A 17576-nucleotide genomic window follows, 5' to 3' on the forward strand; every position below is an offset into this window, starting at 1 on the left:
AATAACAAGACTTTGTAAATTTGTGTTGGAAGGTAGTTATGGGGAATGTCCAGAGGCTTTCTTTCCAGAAAAATGTCTTTTATTGCTATGATGGGGGGAGGGGCGGATCTTTGTAGGTTGTGATACCTTTAAAAGGACCAGTACATTTAATTATGTTATGATGTACCTCGGGGGGGGGCAAGCTTATTGGGTCCTGTGGGCTAATAATGTGCCTTGAATAAAGAAATGAGACTTTGAGACCTCATAGGCCTGGATCTGAGCAATCCCCTCTCACCTCCTGTGGGAGTGACTCTGACACTTAAAACTGGTTAATGCTTTGGGAAGACTGGGGTCTAGACTCAGCAAATCCCCCTTCCTTCAGTCTACAAGTTACTGTTAACCACCCTCCCCTGTTTTAAAGGCTGAATACGCTTTTCCACCCAAAGTTATTTTTAAAGGGACAGTGCCTGCTCTTACCCCAAGGGATCATTTTGCTTGCTGTTTTAAAAGCATTTCTGAGATCTGTGTTCCCTAAATTAGCCTGGACAACATTAATATAACGTGTGTTATCTTATTCTAAGTCTCTTTTCTCGCAATCACCTTGCACCCCCCTCACTCACACCCATGCAGTCATACTTACTTATGGTTGCATGTTCACACTTTGCACATGGCTCACATTCTCATCTTCTCACACACACAGCATCCATCCATCCATCGGGTTACAGAACTCAGGTCTGTGCGTGACTGATACGGTACTAATATACTGATCAATTGCATTAGCCAGCATGTGTCACTTACTCTGTCTACTCCTAATACTAGGCAACAGTACTACATTAGTTGTATTTCTATCACAGAAGTGACTCCACACATTTCACTCACAATCATTCCTCACTCCACACCTACACACACAGACACAGACACACACACACACACCTACACACACACTCACACACACACACCTACTCTCACACACACACACCTACACACACACACGCACACACACACAGACACACTCACACACACACACACCTACACACACACACACACACACACATACACCCTTCCATTTATAAATCCACAAAACACTTCTTACAGGAACCAACACCAAACCCTGGAAATACAAAACTAACACAAATTATATTTACCTACCAGAAAGAAATTAAAATTGAAGTTACGCTCTAGAAAATTGAGGGGATGGTTTGTGGGGGATAGGTAAGGTCTCAGTGTCTATTGCTGCAGCTGATGCTTGATGTTCTAAACATCTTTTTTTAAAAACAGAGCGATTGATCCTGCTGCTTTGGCCATGGTTATCTCAGTGGCATAGCGAGGAGGGGGCCAGGGCCGGGTGCCAGGCTGTAGGGGGGGCGCCAAGGGGAGGCAGAGGATCCCATGCCGCAAAGAAGAAAAGGCTCTGTGTGAGTTTTGAAAGAATGTTTGTGTGTGTGTCAGTGTGAGCAGGAGGATGAATGTGTGTGTGTGTGTCAGTGTGAGCAGGAGGATGAATGTGTGTCAGTGTGAGCAGGAGGATGAATGTGTGTGTGTATGAGGGAGGAGAACCTTTGTGCACCTCCCTTTCACTCCCACAATCTCACCTTCCCAGGTATGGAGAGAGAGTACCTTTTTTTTTTTTAGTCCTTATTGATTTTAATTAATCGGGTGTTATTTGATGTGTGTGTGTGGTTTTGAAATATTGCATTGGTGTTTGGAAAATCTTGAAAAATATATGTTTTCAGTTATTGGAGGAGGAGGAGTAGCCTAGTGATTAGAGCAGTGGGCTATGAACCAGGAGACCAGGGTTCAAGTCCTGCAGGTGCTCCTTGTGACCTTGGGCAAGTCACTTTACCTTCCATTGGGTACAAAACTTAGATTGTAAGCCCTCTGGGGATAGGGAAATACCTACAGTACCTGAATGTAAACCGATGTGATATCTTGATCGAATGTCATTATATTAAAAATAATAAATAAATAAATTCTGCTCATTAACTCTTTTTTTATTAGTAAGGTTTCACAGTTATGATTGATGCTTTATATTTATTGATTTTATTGTTTGATGTTTTCTGAGGAAGGATAATGCTTTGGTTTTTCCATACGCGCACTACATACTGAGTCTGACTTGTTGCGGTTTTCAATTCAGTTTTTGTCTGTATTTTTTTCCATTTATACTTTATGGTCATTTTATTTTATATTTGGTGAGGGTCTGTCTGTGCTCTGCATTTGTGATTGAGGTTAGGGATTCTGCTAATGCGTTATTTCTATGTAGGGATCCATAGAAGCTTGGTTTCTTCTGTTTTCCTAATAGGAGGTGTATTGGTGTTTTAGGGCCTGGTGTAATGTTTGCAGGGTCACCGTTTTATAGGGTGGTAACTGTTTGAGGGCTGCCAGTTAGTGCTGTTTTGGAATGGGAGGTTTATTATATTGCAATTGTAATTTAGCTCGCTGATGGCTTTCTGAGGACCAAGCCCACACCCAACATGCGTTACAATAGTCCTAATTTCATATGTGTTCCAAGGATCTTTTTGGCTTTTTTAGAGTTTTCTGGTTGACACCACAGCAGTGCATGTAAATATAATACACGTGCTGTTGTGATATTTTTATTCCAAAAGATTGTACTTTGAGTGTCCTTTTTCATGTGAAATCTTTTATTATAAATGCATAATTTGAAATTGTGTGTGTAGAGGGCCATGGTAGAAGGAAGGCTGGGCATAAAGCTGTAAGATTCATTTAGGATGCCTAATATCCTTGCACCGACCCTGATTAGAAAAAGAATAGAAATACAATGTAAAAAAAAAAAAAACAACACAGAATGAGAAAGGGCCAGCAATGTAAATATTCGCACAGGGCTGCAAAAAAGTTAGCGCTGGCCCTGCACGGTGGCGCCCCCCTGTGGTGACGCGCTGGCGGGGTTCCCGCCTTTCCCCAGTGAAAAGAGATCCCACACGGTTGTGCCACGCGGTGATGCCATGGTGGGGGAGAAAGGGGGGGAGGGCGCATGGGAGACAATACAAATGCATTGCCCCCCCCCGGGCGCCGGAGACCCTCGCTACGCCTCTGCATAATTGTGTCCCCAATGTACAACGTCTCAATTTCAAACAAAAGGTCAGATCTTTTGTTTGAATCTTGTACAAGAGATCGGGAAACAACGGCTAAGGAAGAAGCTACCGAACCCTTGCCAGTCTCTTGTAGCCTGAGCGGGTGACTGCTGCTCCCATGCTCGGTGCCATGTTCACCAGTTTAATCCCACAGACCTGGAAGGGAGGAGTACGGTCAGGTAGAGAGTAGCACCATGTTGGCAACCTCAATCCCTGATGGACCTTTCGATACAATAATACTTTTCTATGAACATAGCCTTGGTACAGTATTTGGTAAATTGTGCAATAAGCAGGCTCCAGCTGTGCATGTGACTGATCAAGAATGGTTATATCAGCATTTAGCAAGCAGCATGTCCATGCGTAAATCTTTGAACTGGTGGGTCCATTTGTGCTTTTCTAGAGTCTTAAATACTCCTTCCTTGCAGGAGATATGCATCAGCCTTAGAGCTTGCATAACGCCCTGTTTGCCTATGAACTGGAACAGTTAGAAATGTCTAAAATCTGCTACAGGTAGACAAACTAATGCTGTTCTTAAACGGGGGAACAAAAGTAAATATTTTGAACAAAAGACTTTCAAACCAAACAATGATTTTTCTTCCCAGCTTGTGGTGGTGGGGATAATTATGACCTTAGATAAATTCTTCTGGAACCCTTTATATGGGGATTATCTAACTTGAAAGAGCTGCCTTCTGGTATGAAAAGAGACAGGCGACCATACCGTACTAAGTTCACACCTTTGGCCAAAGCTTTAATTATGTGAGTGATGGTTTCTGCACAAAGCCCTCATTCCCATTGTATCCAATAATAGCAAGATTAAACCTTACTCTTCACAGGGGTGTCCGCCGCTCGTTTGCGAAATGGAATTACCACGGCTGGAATTCCATCGGGGGTCTTACCAGCTCTTTTTAAAGGGGTCAGCGAAAGGACCCTACGAGCACGTAAAAGAGGACAGGGTCATTGGAATGGGCTGATGTCAACAGATACCGACACTGAACCTGTGTCAAAAAGAGCAGGCCAGACCCGGCTTGTGGAAACTCCTTCTTCTGCTCTTACTGTTTTGTCTGGCTTACTTTCGGCAAAGCACATGCCACAAATCAGTTTATCAGAATTGAGATCTGTCCTGGAGAAGATTTAAGTCTTTGTCGGTTGTGCTCCCTTTAATTGAGCCGGCTTAAAAACTAGCCAAAACTGTTTTGCATATAAATATATTTGGGGCCACACAGGTCCCATCTTCAGATGTGAATTCCGAAGAGGAATTTTCAAAGATTAATTCTGGGCAGAAGATGCACTGTACTTAGGGCTGAATTTTCAAAGCCCTTTACCTGCAGAAGACATGGTTCTGTGTGGTAAATTACCTGGGTCTCAGTGTGCATAAAAATGCACGGATAATCTGACTTTGTGTGCACATTTATATGTACTGGGGATGGGCATTCTGGGAGGTGGAATTGGGGGTTTATGTACTGTAAGCACCTTTCTAATTTTTAAAGTATTGCCCATAAGTTAAACTGCATAGGTTCTGACCTGCGAAGAGCAGGTGTAAGTTTATGCAGGTTCTCTTGTGCATGGCAAAAGGCAAGTGCCTGCGCATTTTCAAAGCTAACTAATGTGCATTAGTTCCTTTTGAAAATGTGGGGTGAGGTCTCCATGTAAAATTTACCCCAACACGCACATTTATAAAATGAACCACCCCGTGAGCAGCGATGGAAGGGGCTGGAACAGTCCAGGAAATTACATCAAGTTTACAAGCTATGAACGTCACACAGGTATTTATTGAACAATTAAGGAAAATGTTGATGAAATTAATATGGAAAAATTTGCATGGAAATAAACCTGAATGGAATTTTAAAAAAAAGTATATTATTTATTTTTGTAAATTTCATGGATAGCGTGAATAAACAATTTTTTTTCAACCTAGCACTATAATAAATGCACACTGGTCCCTCTCCCTCTAAGCTACCCACACAACCCTCAGATGCTGGGGATTGCAGAGGTCTGAGAGCTGGCTTTTTTGTTAAGGTGCATCAAGGCTGAGTTCTCGAGAGTGGTGTGTTTTTAGTGCCTGATTCAATGACACTGGATATTCTGCTGTTACTCAAGGACAACGGCCTTATTCTGTCAAACTCATCCCTTGCCTGCTGCTGGCTAATCATTCTTATAATGGGATTGTTCCGAAGGATCTTAACCGTATTCACACTCGCCTTACACCTGTGCATTCACCTTTAAACCCCACTTATATCCGGCTAAAGAATTTAAGGGGGGAAGGCTAATTTGATTTTGGAAATCAAAAGTTCCCTGCTGTACAAGTAAAAAAAAAACTAATACTCGAATGCCTGCCGCATCATCGTCCACCTGCAGGCAGCAGCAGAGCTCCCACCACCGGCAGCTCGCTGTTAGATATCCACGTTTACAACAAAGCCCGTTTCTGGACAAAGCAGCATGGACGGACAGCGCCATCCACTCCCCTCCACATTCAAAACCTCAAGGCCAGCAAAGGAGTTTACACTGAAATATTTATCTCAAGGCAGAGTCGACATGTTGTGATACTGTTTGCATTCTGGCAAAAGTGGGCAAACCAAGCTAGAGAGTGCGGTGCAGGGAAGGGAAGAGAGTATTTGCAGAAACACAGTTTTGGTTATTCTCTGCCTATGCGTTAACTTAGAATGCAGAGCGGGAAGGACTGAGAGGATGCTGCAGTCTCCGATCTGTGGGCGTCCTAATTAAAGGCAGCGTAAAAAGCTCCTCTTGCATCGAGACATCTCATTGCTTTGGTAGCGCAGACCAGAGCACAAGGGGATGGGGGATATTGATTTATCCCTCAGCAGAATAGAACAAAAAGTGATTTTTTTTTCAATTGAACTCAGTTGGTCAGGTCTCTTTTATTTTATTTTTTTTAATTGTTTAAAAATTGTACCTGCGTTGAAGGTGGGCAATCTTTGATGAATCTCCTGTTGTACGCACATCTCCCTTTATTTCAAAAAGGGGTGGGGCCTGGGAAGGACGTGGGCGTTTTGGGGCGTGGCCAAGAGATGTGCGCGTGACGTGCCCTGGCACGCGCCCAGGTCCACCCTGGTGTAACTTTCCTTCTACTATGGAGGAAGTGTAACTTAAAAAATACAAGAAATTAGCCATTTCTGCTGGGTGTAAAGGGTTTAGAGTAACGGGGGGGTCTGCAGGCTATCAAACCAGGGGGATTTGGAGGACCTAGCTCTTAACTGGGCAAACTGGTGGATGAACTGGTAAAACCAGCAATGGCATGAATGCGCGCCCGTCATAAAATACTCTGATTTATGTGGTAGAATCGGAATTTCCACGCCTAGGCGCACGCCCACTTAAAATTGGGCACGCGTGCACGCGGCCAGGCTATTTTATAAAGGGCACACAAGTTATAAAATGGCCAGATATCTAGGCGCATGCCAACGCACAAGCAGGAGGCACCCCACACAACCCACCGTGGGCTGGTCACAGATCTTGTCGCTAGCATGCCTGGAGGAGGGAGAAGAAAAGAACTGGTAGGCGGAATGAAGACTGGAACATCAGGGCCTTGTTTGAAAACGTGGAAGATGTAACTCCAGGAACAAGCGAGGACACAGAAGACTTGGATGAGGCGAAGATTAAGAAGACTTGGACGAGGAACAGAACATTTGGGTATTTATCCAGCTAAATTCTAGTCGGCTAACCACTAGATTTATCAAAATGCTATATTTATAGCAGAAATAGTGCCTGTGATAAAAAAGAGGCGTGGTTAGAGAGCCCAGTATGTCACTTTACTATTTATTCTATATTCCAGGGCTAATATCCTCACACTGTATATCTATACACACTACTCAAACACATGAGGACTATTCTGCTTATCACTTGAATTTAACACATTTAACACAAACTCTAAATCGCCAAGGCAAATATATTATTGCACAAGGTTAGGATGCGTGAAGAAACCCTATGCTGAAGCTCTTGTTGGCCTCCCTGAAGCAGTTTTTCAAAACACAGCCAGTGTCGGGGCGTTTCGCTGGACTTCAAGAAGAATCTTTAGAATCCGGAAGGACTTGAAAGATAAGTTTTGTATGCTGGACCCCCGGACCTTACCCCAGTCACATTGCTGGGGCAAGGTCAGGTCGGTGCCATTCTGGAAAAAGGCGTCGACTGGGCGAGGTGCTAGGGGGCACTCTGACCCTGTGGGAGCTTCACCTTAAATTTGGGAGGGGGGGGGTCAGACGTGGGATAGGGGCCGGAAACCTCATTGCTTTTTTTTTTTTATGGGGGTGGAGGCTGGGACCCTCATTTATTTTTTTTTACTTGGGGGGTGGGTGGTGGGCATGGAAAAGAGGCCGGGACCCTATTGTCGACTTGGGGGTTAGGGAGTGGGTAACAGAAAGAGGCTGAAGCACTATTTTTGTGTTTTAAGCTTTAGAGGGTGGGGGCCAGGGCCATGATTGTCTTTGGGGGGTGGGGGTGGGGTGGGGGCCACTGCCACACGCCTACATATTTTTGCATTGTGGGGGTGTCAGGGCCGCCTCGCCTGGAGCCCCGGGTTTGCAATGTGGATCAACCCGGATCCCCACTCAACCTCCAGTTTGCCATGATTTTTTTCCCCTGCTGCTTTAAATGTGCGGCGGGAGCCTCAGGACCCGCGTTAGCATCTCAGGCCTCCTGCCGCGCATTTAACGCACCTCATTTATTATTTATCATATTTTTCTATACCGGTGTATGGTCCAAACCTTCACATCGGTTTACAATATTCACATAAAATACATCGTTTCATCAAAAAACAAAGTATACATATATCTTTAAAATGTTAAGTTACTTAGCTTATTACAATTTAAAATACATATACACAAATCAACTAGATAGTGCAGCCTACTTCAATAAGTTTGTACACTGTATACACTTGCCTCCTGGTTTGCTCAGCTGGTTCTCTCATTGAACGCCTGTTTGAAGAGCCAGGTTTTAAGCATTAGTTTAAACTCTAAATACCTTGTTTCAAATAGGTGTAGCTATTTTATCATGGTTTACCACCTTCTCGGTCGGCCACGATAAAATATTGACATCGAATTGACTAGCAATTACCTTATTTGCATGCATTTGCATAATTTGGCATGTAAATTGCATGCAAAGAAGGTCATTGTAATAGGGGAGGGAATCTGGACGGGGAGATGCAAAATATTGCATATACAGCATGATATATGCAATATAACGCGCATTAGGGCACTATTGTGTCTTGATGAGGCCAGTTAACTCAACTTCTCCCAGTTATGCCCCAGAATGCCTCTAACTTACAGGGTCATTTATCATTTCACGCTAGGGACTTAAAGCTAGCAATAACGCTGTAACGCGCATGTTAAATAGGCTAGTAGGCAAATATCACATTTGCTATGCAAGTGGGAGGAGTTTGGGCAGAGTTCATGTTAATGAGCAGCTCCTAACATCAAATGCAATAGAGTAACTCACCGCTGCGCGACTTACTTTTTTTTCCAGCCGTCCGGCCATCAGGAAGAACGGATGGTGCCTCCCGGGGAAGATGGATGCCAGCACGGGGGAAAGCGGCCCCTGTGCATGCAATTGGCCGCTCAAGACGTGACGCCAAACGTCGTGACGTCACGTCTTGAGCGGCCAATTGCATGCACAGGGGCCGCTTTCCCCCGTGCTGGCATCCATCTTCCCCGGGAGGCAGGGGAGCACAATCCGTTCTTCCTGATGGCCGGACGGCTGGAAAAAACAGTAAGTTGCGCAGCGGGAGGCAGGAGAGGCCCGGCAGGGTAAGCGTCCAGCTCGGCGCTCTGAGGGCGTCCGGTGCTTCGCCGAGGCTCTGCTAACTTTTCTTAAGACAACTCTTGCGGGGGGGGGGGGGGGGAGGGGAGAGAACTGGAGTTGGCGGGATGCGCTCGTGGACATTCCCTGCATGCACGTGCACCGCTGCTCCGTCTCGGGACTCGGCGGCGGCTTTGTGACCTAACAGATCTGTTCTTCCTGATGGCCGGACGGCTGGAAAAATAAGTAAGTCGCGCAGCGGGAGGCAGGAGAGGCCCGATCGGGGCTGCAAAAAGTAAGTTGCTTCGCCGCTTCACACCGTCAGTGTCTTCTTCCCTCCTCCCGAAGCAGGGCGCGAAAAGCAGCCTTGCTCCGGGAGGAGGGAAGAAGAGACACTGACGGTGTGAAGTGGCGAAGCGACTTACTTTTTGCTTTTACGTTTTTTTCGCTTTTTTTTTTTGCTTCGGGAGGAGGGGAGAGGACTGGGGCTGCCCCGGAGACCGGCACCCATGATCGTGGCCGGGGCAGGTGAGCGGGGGCTGGGGGAAAGTTTGCCGCCTACCCTTACCCATGCCTCTACCGCAGGGGTAAGGGTAGGCGGTAAGTTAGCAGGTTAAACGCGCGACAAAACTGCAGGGAAAGATAGCGATAGTCGGGGCGCGGGTTACGGGATGCTAGGGAATAGCTAATTCACTCGTTTGCATGCAATATACATGCCACGTACGGAAGGGGTTGCCCGGGGATTTTAGGACGCGGTAGGAGAAGGTTAAAGGGGATTCGGGTTCGCAGGAAGGGATAACGCGGCCGGAAAGTGAGTAGAATGCGGCTTAGGAGCGGGGTAAACGCGGCCGCACTTTACAGGATAGACCTGTTAGAAAGGAAGCCATTCAGCCCCTCCCACCTGGAGGTTCTGATTGGATGACTCCGTGCTAGAGCCTACTCTACTCACTGGAAAGGCAAGAAGATATCCATTTTAACTTTTGAAAGTATGATTCGGACTTTGAGTTAATTGGGGAGGTTTATGGATCACCCTTCCCCACTGAGAAATAGCCCAGTTCCCTGATGTTTCCACAAGAGAAATCCCAGAAGTAACAAGTAAGAAAAATGAACCACTGAGTCAAAGGAAAGAAGAGCAAGAGGCGGAGACCCCATCCGAATATCTGCTGGGTGTCTAAGGGGAAGAAGAGGTCTAAAGGTAGGATTTTTGCATAGGAATCTCTTACAGCCGCTGGGCGGGTCAGCACGTTCAAAAATTCACCATGGGCTCTACCCAGATGTCTGTAAGAAAGGACACGACATTCCTGTACCAGCAGTCAGATGTAATCTCACACGTCTGAATAACAGACTTTAGTTTGCCTTACAGTAATCAGTAAATTATTATTTAACACCCAGTTCCTTTTGCGGCATCTCCCTCCCAGGGATGCCACAGCTACAAAAACACCCAAGGGACACACTGAAGTCTTTCTTACTGTCTGGGCCATAGATGAGAGTCTCCCCCCATACAAAGAATCCCCCCAGGGATCAAGAATCAAGCTGGCAAGGAGCAGCCCCAGAGGTTATAAATGTGATTGTGTGTCCTTGGCATGAAACACCCTGGGTAAGGGTTCCACAAGCATATCTAGAAGCTTATATGGTTTCATGTTTTTTCCATTGTTGCACTGCAAACAGAGTCTGGCTTGTTGCAGTTTCCAGTTCAGTTTAGTCTGCACATTTCTGTTTGTACTTTATGGTCTCTTTAGACTGTATTTCATGAGAGTCTGTCTGTGCTCTGTATGAATGACCGAGGTGAGGTATACTGCTACTATGTAGTTTCTGTGTAGCGATTTTGTGGTGGGATCTGCTAGCAGGTTAGCAATCTGATGGAATTTGCTATGCGGATGGGAGGAGCTAGCAGATGCGAATAGCAGTCTGATAGAATCCCCTCCCCAAAGGGGAGGAGTTAGCAATCTGTTTCGGCTCCTTTGGAAAGGAGGCGTTAGCAATCTGTTGTACTGTGGCTCCTTTGGAAAGGAGGAGTTAGCAATCTGTTGTGTACTGCTTCCTATTGGTCTGCTAAGGAATGGCAATATGTTATGATATAGACTGCAGAGTTGGCAATCTGTACCAGTGGAGTACTGGAGATGGTGCTCAGCTGGACAGAAAGTAGATAGGTGAATCCTTGGGCTGATGGCAGATGACAGCGCCCCCAGGAGGGAGTCCAGAGAGGGACCACCGGCTAGGCTGGAGTATGGAGACAGACACAGATAGTTCTTTTATTAGACAGGTAGTAGAACCACCAGAGGTGGCAGTAGTGAGCTGGTATGCTCGGCAGGGCTGAAGTCCCTCAGATACTAGAACTGCGATGCCAAGGTTGCTGAGCTGCAAAGAGACTGTCGATAGTGAATAGACAGTGTATACAGATATACATAGCCAGTACTAGGTGATAACTCACATAAGGTCTTGAAATGGCTCAGTAGCTGGAAAGGGTTAGGCCCTCGAGGAGCGAGTACCTGGTTCCAGGGAAAGCTCTGAGAGAGCAGTGGTAACTCACAATAATCTGTATCTGGAATAGCTTCTAGTCAATAGAGAATCTTCAGAGTGTTCAGGAACACAGGCCCTCGAGGAGCGAGTGCCGGTTCCTATATACCTTCTGAAATAGTGACTCACAAATGTCTGTACATGCAATAGCTTCTGGACAAGGAGAATCTTCAGAGTATTCAGGAACATAGGCCTTCGAGGAGTGAGTACCGGTTCCTATCGGTAGTCTGAAATAATAACTCACAATGTCCGTCTCTTGCGATCGCTTCCAGGCAATAGAGAGTCTTCAGAGGGTTTAGGAACATGGGCCCTCGAGGAGCGAGTACCGGTTCCTATCTGTAGTCTGAAATAAGAACTCACAAATGTCTGTACCTGCGATAGCTTCTGGGCAAGGAGAATCTTCAGAGTGTTCAGGAACATAGGCCCTCGAGGAGCGAGTACCGGTTCCTATCTGTAGTCTGAAATAATAGCTCACAATGTCTGTCTCTTGCGATTGCTTCCAGGCAATGGCGAGTCTTCAGAGAGTTTAGGAACATGGGCCCTCGAGGAGTGAGTACGGTTCCTTTCTGTAATCTGAAATAGAGAAAGAGAATGAGGCCCCCGAGGAGCGGGTACCCCTGGTAGGTCCGCAGAGGCAATGTTGCAAGAGCAAAGCGGGTCCGATGGAAATCCCGCAAGCAATCCTTAGGTGCAAAGTAGTCTTGGACAGCCGAAGCTAGTCCAATTGGAGTCCTTGCTAACTCGATCTCTTAGCAAAATTAAAGACCTTTTATGATGGAAGCGGATGACGCCCCTGAGGTTCGCGCCCTTGCTGGGACATACTTCGGAGCGCGCGTGCGCACGCCCTACATCATCATGAACATGGCGGATCCGCAGCGTCAAGCCGGCCCGGGGACACCGAGGAGAAGCGGCATGGAGATGCCGCGGCATCAAGCCGTCCATCAGGCACGGAAGGAGTCGCCACACAGGTAGAGAGGGTGGAGCGAGGGTGAAAGCAGGCACGAACGCAACAGATTTATAACAACCTGACTTGTTCTGTTTTCCTAATAAGATGTGTATTGGTATTTTAAGACCTGGAGTAATATTTGTAGTAATATATGAAAGTTGCATTTTCATGGGTAGAGTTCTTACTGTTTGAATGTTGGCGTGCCTAATACCCTTGCATCGACCCTGAGAGAGTTCAGCACACACAAGCCTTCACCATTAACCCATCTGCCACTTCCCCAGGGGGCAAATGCTGGAGCGACATGTGAGCTTGGATGTTCTTTTGAAGCAGGTGAGTGGTGCCCAAACAAGTAGGACTGTTTTGGAATCTGCAGGCCACATTTTCTTGGTTTCTGAGTACATCTCTTGTTACTCAGTGATCTCTCGCTCCATACAAAGTACAGAATAGTTGCTTTATTCTGACACTTTTATTATTGATTTATTTAACGTTTTTATATACCGACATTCGTTTGACACATCACATCGGTTTCTATTAGTAATGCTGACTTTCTCAGGGGCAGGCCCTCCCTACCTGCAAGCAGAGAGAAGACCCTAGCAGTTTTCTAGCCTCAAGTATTTTATTGGTAGGTCCGGGAATAGATAATTCTAAGATCTCTGATTTATGCAAAGAATGTACGTAAGAAATAATGACATTAACTGTAAACGTAAATTAAGAAATCGGCAGTGGGGGGCGGAGCTGGGGTGGAAATTGGTTGGCTTCCCCCCCCCCCCCCCCACTCAAGCAAAAAGGTTTTCCGTTGCCACTGCATCTGCGTCGCTCCCTCGGCAACAGCCGCGATGGCAACCATCACCGGCAACGACAGGGGAGTCTGCAGAAACTCGGGTATCGTTGATCGTCGCAGGGAGGGTTGACTGAGAGTGCGAGGGGGCCTCTACAGCTTACCCTGCCGTTTGACCACTGGAACTAAGGAGAAACAGTAAAAGGTAGGAAGAAAAATCTCAGCGTGCGAGAGCTCCTGTCAGACGCATCCACGCATGGCACCATCTTGGCCTCTCCCCCTTTTGTTACCCTTTTTTAAAAAAAAAAAATAAAAAGTTATCCTTGAGGCCCTCCAGCTCCTTTCCCGCAAAAACAGCCCCAAGACAAGGGCCTACCTAGCTGGGCTGGGCTAGGCACCCCCTCGTTCCCTGCCACCCCCTCCCTCCTCCCATAAAATCAAGACTGGGGCCTGGGCCTATCCAGCTGGGCCGAGCCAGGGCTTTCCTCCGACTCTCTCCCTAAAAGATGCCTGAGGTCTGGGACCAGCCCAGCACTCACTTACCCCAGCCATGGGGGTCCTAGAAGGTTCACGTAGCAGGAGTGAGTCTCACTGACGTCTGCCCTAATGGTGTCTACTTTACAAATAACACTGGTGGGCTTCAGGATGGCGTCGGGTGCCCGTCTCAGGGATGGCTAACGTCATTGTGTTGTACGGCCATACAACATTGTGCAGGAGGCAGGAGTATTGGTTGGAGGGGGCTCAGCCCAGCCAGGTAGGCCCAGGGGTTGCTTGTGTAAGGCAAGAGGGGGCTTGGAGAGCCTTGCTGAAGCCTGCTTTTTTAATTAATTATTTTTTTAAAGGTTATTTTTAATGATTTTTTTTTATTCGGCAAAAAAACTAAAAAAAAAATAAAAAAATTCCATTTAACAAACCAAAAACCAATCCCTCCTTCCCCCGAAGTGAAAAAAAAAAAAAAAGAACCAAAATTAAAATTTGAAAGGTGCATGATTAGGACTGCACCGTACCCGGTTTAAGAAAGTTTTACTGACGTGAATTGAACTCGCTCACCGCTGGGCATTAAACTGGCCAGACACATTCAGTGAAGTGGATGATTGCAGCGTTGCCTCTGTCTTGTCCAAAACAAGCTGGAGGATTTAGGGCCTGGTGCAGGGAATAAGATTCTGCTCTGCAGGGTGGGTCCTAAACCTCCATTCCTTGCGGGATCCTGAAAAGCTCAGAGTATCTGCCTGCACGGAGCTGCTAGACATGCAGACGTTTTCTCAAACAAAAATACAAGAATATTTTCTCTTTCTGTAGCAACTGAAGCAATGTTCCTGAACAGCTTTGAGGAATAATAACCCTTCTTCCCTCCGTCACCATAGCTTTTCAGGCATCCCCAAGTTTCAGTTTTTGATAATGAACTTGGTTTTTTTTTTTTAATCCTGTGGTTGTTTTGAATCACAAGATCCCTGTTTTTTTTTTAATAGATTTCAGCTAAACACTTTTCTTTCAATTATGTTGGCGTTAAAAGGCTTCTCCATTTGGGGACGGATGTCTTTTCCACACACACTGTCCCTTTTCTATTAAAAATGGAAAATGGCACGATTTTCCCTAATTATGATGATTCCAATTGCATGCATCTCTCGCCGTTTGGTGCTTGAATTTCACACACCATTTGAAAAGATGTGGCAGAATGTCCTCACTGATTTGCTCCAGTTCATCTTTGATACTTTTCAATTACAAAGAAGGATGAGCTCTCTCTCGTCTTGTCATATTTATCTTCGGGTGCAAGATTATAATGTGTCCTTATTGAGTTTTGCTTAAGGGAGCTCAGTCCAACAATAACTTTTTTTTTTTTTTCCAACATGCAGGGCTGCTCTCCCCGTGATACCTCTCAGGAACTAAGCTGAAGGTATTATATGAGTGGAAGAATGCCTGGAAGACCAGAAGCTGCTGCTAAGATGTGGAAGCGAAATGGCAAACTTCCTGTGGTACCCTGCCCGGGAGATCACAGCAGTGTGGGAGGGATGAGAGCGCCACGGTCTATGAGAATGGACACATGACAAACCTCCTGTGGTACCCTGCCTGGGAACATAAGAACATAAGAAAATGCCATACTGGGTCAGACCAAGGGTCCATCAAGCCCAGCATCCTGTTTCCAACAGTGGCCAATCCAGGCCATAAGAACCTGGCAAGTACCCAAAAACTAAGTCTATTTCATGTTACCATTGCTAATGGCAGTGGCTATTCTCTAAGTGAACTTAATAGCAGGTAATGGACTTCTCCTCCAAGAACTTATCCAATCACAGCAGTGTGGGAGGGATGCGAGCGCCACGGTCTATGAGAATGGACACATGACAAACCTCCTGTGGTACCCTGTCTGGGAGATCACAGCAGTGTGGGAGGGATGAGAGCGCCATGGTCTATGAGAATGGACACATGACAAACCTCCTGTGGTACCCTGTCTGGGAGATCACAGCAGTGTGGGAGGGATGAGAGTATCACGGTCTATGAGAATGGACACATGACAAACCTCCTGTGGGACCCTGCCTGGGAGATCACAGCAGTGTGGGAGGGATGCGAGCGCCATCGTCTATGAGCATAGATGAGGTACGTACCAGCACCACCACCACCGCTGCTTCTTATGGACCCTTCTGCCTGACTGTAAAATCCCAGCTTCATTTTGAAAATAACAAACCTTTGCCGGCAAAGTCTCTTCACACACTCGATGATGTGAAATTTTTTTTTTTTTTGGTCAGACTATCTTAAAGTAACTACTTATTGATCTAACGAAGCACTGATGAGGCAGATATGTGTGATTTCAATAGAATGATGCCACTGGTCTATGGAGGTGTAAAACTGGTCCACGGCCTTCCTCTGAAGAGGCTTTTCCATGTCTATGAGTGTGAGAGAGAGAAAACATACAGAACATAAGAACATAAGAAATGCATAAGGACTTTCTAGTAAATAAGTGTTTTATTCAAATTGATGTAGTTTTGCTATTTCCAGGAAAAAATATGTTCAAAGCTTCAAGAAGACAACTTTCCAGGCAATCTGCCTGAGTGAAATAGCTCACTTGAAACTTGCCCCATCTGAGCAGCACATGGGCTTCCATAGCATGCGTACTTTTTATAAAGTCAGGTTATGGAGAGGCATTCCCATGGACGGGTTTAGGTCAGGAAACAATGTCTACAGGCGAAAAGTGCCCATATGCAACAGGCCATGTAACCTTGCTCCACAATATTTTTTATCTATAGCTAATATCCGTACATGAGCAAAGAATTGTGGCTGTTGAGTGAGTTGACATGGATATGTGTTAGTTAGGTGATAGTGACCTGATGAGGGGAGCTGCTACTACTTATCCCTTCCGTGGCCCTACTCAAGGCATGCAGCAGTGTACAAAAACATATGAGATAATCCCGGCTAGGTAGAGAGCCTAAAATACAATCTCTGCCCTGTATGTTTCCTTGTGGATATCTTGAAAACCAGACCTGTTTGAGGCTGTTGAGGATTGGAGCTGGCCACACCTAAGTTAGACCATGAAAAAAGGTTTCACCTACAACTTGCTTGCTGACTCTTCCATCTATCTATCTATCTTTATAAATAAAAAAGATTTATATCTCTATATGTATATGTATACACCATATATTTCTATCTATCTACATCTAACACTGAGTCAGGAAACTATGAAATGCACTAACACAATATATAGCGAGAGAGCATTTATTTGTCCATGACAAATTGAATATATATCTTTATATTTATATTTGAAACTTTGTTTTTTCTTTTTGTTGGTTGTCTTTCATACTCAACAGAATCTGAAAGCTCCTATGTTTCAAATGACAGCAACTTCTAATCTATCGCTGAACCACGTCCTTTTGCATCCATGTCCATATTTTCCATAAGCACCTATAATGCCTGTTGGTCGCTTTAGGACTCACTTTAGTCTTATCTTGATAAGCAGTAGCTACGAACTCAACAGAATAGCAGCAGATTCTTAATGAGGGAAGAGAGTATGTGGCAAATGCTTCATAAAAACACCTGTAGGAAGAATACGCAAAGCTTTTTTTTGTATAGTTTATGGAAATTCTTAGACTAATGACATTTCTGTAAACTTGACAAATTGGCATGCCACTGGAGACAAATAAAGCTTGACAGTGAAAAATGTGTTACATTGGCTTAGATTTCTTTGACTGATTTCAAGCCTTGGGTTTTCCATTTCATCACATATCTTAAGTTTTAGTTTCTGTAACCCAATATCCACCCATCAAGCTTTGGCCTACATTTAAATTTATGCAGGTTTTGTTCAGATGCTGCCATTTTCCCCTCCAGGCATGTTGAAGGCTAAGATCCAGCAATAATCCTCACTGTTTCTTTAACAAGAAAGTTCATCCATTCACTTTAATTACATTTTCAATGCCGGTTATTGTCCCCCTGCCTGCAAAGAATGTTTCCGACCATAAAAAAAAACCAACCCATTATCTGCCACAATTATAGATAACCAGAGCACTGCCAGAGGGCAGGCATGCCAAGGTGAAAT

Source organism: Rhinatrema bivittatum, chromosome 8 (assembly GCF_901001135.1).
Source record: "Rhinatrema bivittatum chromosome 8, aRhiBiv1.1, whole genome shotgun sequence".
Classification (NCBI taxonomy): domain Eukaryota; kingdom Metazoa; phylum Chordata; class Amphibia; order Gymnophiona; family Rhinatrematidae; genus Rhinatrema; species Rhinatrema bivittatum.